This window comes from Argentina silus, assembly GCF_951799395.1.
Source record: "Argentina silus genome assembly, chromosome: 9".
NCBI lineage: Eukaryota > Metazoa > Chordata > Actinopteri > Argentiniformes > Argentinidae > Argentina > Argentina silus.
Window position 1 is genome coordinate 19,948,944 of NC_139663.1, and position 4,790 is coordinate 19,953,733.

Here is a 4,790-nt window from a genome sequence, read left to right on the forward strand (position 1 = left end):
GCCAAATATTTCTCTGGGCACATTTTAAAAAACCTTGCTGTCTTATTGATCAGGCAAAGTGAACTAACTGACTCTCCCGGAGAAAAAAACAAAATGCCAAAATCCAAACCAAAAACAAACAATTTATGGCTAGCTCCATCTAGTTTGTAATAACAGGCTGGCTCAGGTAACCCTATACAAAAACCAAGACCCCCCAATAAGAATTCAAATAGCAATGTGTCAATTGTCAAATACAGTGCCCTGTGGAGGTAATGGGACAGTGGAGCATTTTTTCTTTGTTTGGCTCTACACTCCAAAGGTTTGCATTTTAAATGAAACAATTACTATGAGGTTAAATTAGAGATTCTAAGCTTTTATTTTAGGGTATTTGTGTACATATTGGTTTCACCATTCAGAAGTTACATCACCTTTTAGACAGTCCCCCTATTTTAGGCCACCAAAAGTGATGGGACAGATTTGTCAAATGTCCAAATTAAGTATTTGGTCGACAATCCTTTGCATGCAATAACTGCCTGAAGTCTGTGACACGTTGACCCATTCTTCAGTCATCCACTGTAGAAGTATTCCTTGGCCTACCAAGCCGTTTGCGATTTCTGAGCTCACCAGTGCTTTTTTTCCTTTTAATGATGTTGCAACTGTTGATTTTGGTAGGTTTAAGGTTTTGGCTATGTTTCTGATTGATTTTTTTCTGATATTTCAGCCTCATAATGGCTTCCCTGGCTTTCATTGACGTCTCTTTGGTCCTCATGTTGACAGACACCAATAGCTCCAAAGGAAATGCAAAGCCTAGAATCAATACTAAACAGTGAGAACTGCACAAATGATGTGACGGAACACACCTGACAAACCAGAAACACCTGTCAAGCCAATTGTCCCATCACTTTTGGGTACCCTAAAATGGGGGGACTATGCATAAAAAGTGTTCTGAATGGTGGAACCAATATGTATACAAATACCACCAAATAAAAGTTAAGCTTCTCTACCTTATCCTCATAGTAATTGTTTGATTTAAAAAAATAATCCCAACATTTTTTTTTGGAGTGTAAAGCCAAAAGAAGAACAAAATTGCTTCACTGTCCCATTACTTACACGGGGCACTGTATATCTACATTGGGCACCCCTGAAGAGTTCCTGTGAAACCTACCCTGCATCCCACCTGCAACGGTGCACAGAAAAGGACAAAACAATCAACAAACTGAACAACTGTAAACTCTCACTGCAGACAAGCTCCTCCTCCTCCACACACTCCCACTCGTGGACGTTCTGCGGTCTCAGAATAGCTTGTACGGGGGCAGTAACACCACTTCGGTTTGTTGTTCCTTCACGAGCACGATTGTCCAATTACAGGCTCTTTAGCAACAGCACGTGTCGGAGGTGACCTGTTGAAGCAGTAAAGGTCTAGACTCTGGAGAGTTTGTGCTACAGACCAGTTCCTCCTCATCAGTGCACAGGGTGACATTTTAGACTACCGGATGGACTCATGGATTGAGCAGCATAGCACGTCCATTTGACGCTGTCCTTTACATTCGAACAAGCTCTAGTCTACGCTGATGACACTCTCACCACTGCCGTCGTGGGAAACCATCGCATAGCATTCCCATGGGTCATAGCCGACCATAGCCGACTGGATTTGACTCGACCAAATGATAGTAAAACCCAATTAAACTCTCCATTAGACGCCTCTATCTCCAAACTCATTTTTTGACTATCACAAGGGGCATGAGAGGTTCTTGTCTAAACGTTTCAGAATACCACAGTATCCCACAGGGGGAACCATGGAAAACAGTTCTGGCGAACAATGCAGCCCTGCTTAAGATTAGGGTGAAATGAGGCATGCATTGTACTAGGCTAATTATGATAAAGCAGATAATAGGTGGTGGGAACGTGAGGAGGATCTATTCTTATATAAGGCGTGCTGAAGTTTCTGAGCAGCCTCTGTTCTGTTCCACTGTCCTCACTTAATCGCCATTAAGCAGTACTTTGGCAGTGCTTTAGAATCTATTAAAATCTGTTTTTCTCGTTCCCTCTGAAGATCTTTGCTGTCAGTAGTCTGTAATAGCAGGAGAAGAGAAGTGCACACCAAGTTCAGCGTAATGAGAGCCTTAAGAGCCTACGGAAAGAGCCACAAAAGCCACAATGATCTTGAGCTTCAAATTGCATCTGTCATCAATTGTGAGGGGCTTGTAGGTAGGCTTTAAGGGTGTACAACAATGAGCTTTTCCACTGAAAGTGAAGTGAGAGACAGGGCGGTAAGACTAGGAACAGAAACTAGAAACTAGAAACTCAAGGATTGCAATGTCAAAACAGAATCATTTTCAGCATTTCAAATGATTGAATTGGTTTGATTCAAAATGCACAAATATTTGGATATACAAATACAATGTGAGCCAATTACGATTTATAAAGAAACTATGAAATGATGTGTGCCAATCCATTTGCCTTTAATTAATACGAGTAAAAATGCATATTTGAGTAACTCCTAAATGAATTTTGCTTTTCAGTGACAGTTGGACACAGCTATCTCCCTTGCTTTTTTTTATAATAGAAATGGAAAAAAGAAGATATATTAAGCTCCATTTTCAGCTTCAAATCCCCTGTCCTCCTGCCTCTCCATGCTTGTGTGCTAGCAGGAGAGGACCTAATGCAGGGTCAGGGATAAAGAGCTTAGAAAGTAGAGAGAAATTCCCATGGAAAAGTAATCCACTTTCTGCTCCATGTAATATGGCTGCAAACTGACAATGATTAATGTCACACTTACGCACTTTCTCACCACTATTTTTTTTTGCATTGTCCATCTCTCTCCCTCTGTAAATACAGTAGCCTCCATTCCTTCAATATACCTCTCCAATGTCTCGCTGTAACCCCTGCTAGTCTCTCTCTGCCTCTCTCTCTCTCTCTCTCTCTCTCTCTCTCTCTCTCTCTCTCTGCCTCTCTCTCTCTCACTCTCTCTCTCTCTCTCTCTCTGTCTCTTTCTCAGTGATGGGAACACTTCCAATCCTCACCGTTCATGATAACAATATCTAACAAAGATGCCAGTGTCACGGCTTGAAAGGGCACATGGGAACCCACAACTCATCGCTGGTGCTTTATGGCCTTAGATTGTAAGGGTTGGGCCTAGGGGGGGGAAAGTGTGGCAAAGGATTAGTGGGGTATTAGAGTGTACTGCAAAGAGTGTGTGATCTTTTTAAACAGTGTGCGGAGATAGGGAACCACCCAAGCCACCCCTTACAACAGGATTAAACGCTAACAGCACATTAGAACGCCTTTGCAGGTCTACAATTTTTCCCAGGGCTCTCCCGTGCGGCAACGAGGATACGATTACAAAGACGTCTGTCGATCGATCGACCGTCTGGTGAATTCCCTTAAGGGACAGCTAACAGAGCGGTTGAGAAGGATGGGTATAAACGGAGAATGTAATGAGGTTTTCCATGTCATGCACGTGGTGGGCGGTGCCAATGCTGATGGTTTTTAACCTGTGTTGGGGAGCCAAGGACGATGTCGTCAATGCTTAGGGGATGCCTTGATTTGCGGTGGAAGGTGCAACCTCGCAGCCTCAGGCATGCTTGTAATTTGAAGTCACAATATAGGTTAGACAGTACGCCAGTGTTACGTACCACGCCTCTCCTATGGTGTGACAACAGGGTGTAGTTTTCTACCTTTAACCCCCCAATAACCCCCCTCCACAACACAGCCTGTTTTGTTCAATATCTCATAAGCTCAAACAAAGGCCACCACAGTCGAGCCTCAGCCGTAACCATGGCACAGCTCGCGGGGAAGTAAGCAGGCGAGTCATGCATTATTCAGCGACAGAGAAACAGCGAGTTATTTTAGGAAGTGTAACTTTGACCCAGCTCCTAACGAGCGATCGAGGCAGAGTATCCCCCTCTGTTTACTATCGTTAGTAAACAGACTGCTGACATTTTGGCAGAGCTGACTGCTCCCAGAGCCGGAGTGGGACGTAACAGAGGTGAGTGCTCCTTGAGAGTTGATAACAAAATGAGAAACAACAATTAAAGAGCCTGCATTTAAGCTGCCTCCACTATTTTAACGTTTCTAAACTAGAATATGCATGGTACCTAAGAGCATAGGGCAGTCTAATGGAAAGATGATGACGATGATGATCACAAACATGGAAATAAAAAATATAATGTTTGAAAGAGAGGGAAATTCATAACAAATATAAAGGAATAGTTCAAAATCATGTACATTTGTATTTTTGCATGAACTATCCCTTTAAAATGCCCATCTCTGATATGACTTTCACAGTTTTCTCAAAAATGAATTCAGCTAATCAAGCTTTGGCATGACTAACGCAAGCTATGAGCAACGTAATATTAGAGCGCTCATCCAAACCATTGTGCGAGAAGAAAACCCACTCTAAACCCTTTTTTAAATCATAAATGGGATTGGTACTGTAAACACCTGAAGACAGACGAATGGGCAATCTGGGGCAATCGAGAAACATTGTCACAATGGTGGAGGACCACTCAGGGAATGTTGTCTGTTGAGCGGGAGATGTCCTTGAGCAGGAGAGCACATGATTAGCCATTTAAATAGATGGCGTCTTCAATGGCGACTTGAATTTTAAAGAAAATCAAAAACAATGAAAAAACAAACCAGTGGTGTTTTTGAAAATCTATTCGAGTCAAACACACAAAATGGCGGATGGTGTGGTTATATGTATGGGTTCGTACAGATGAAGGCCGTGCCTCACAACTTCCATTAACCATCTGAGTCTTTTTGGGAGGGGACACGTTTCCACATTATCTGGGTCTGTAAACTTACATTGG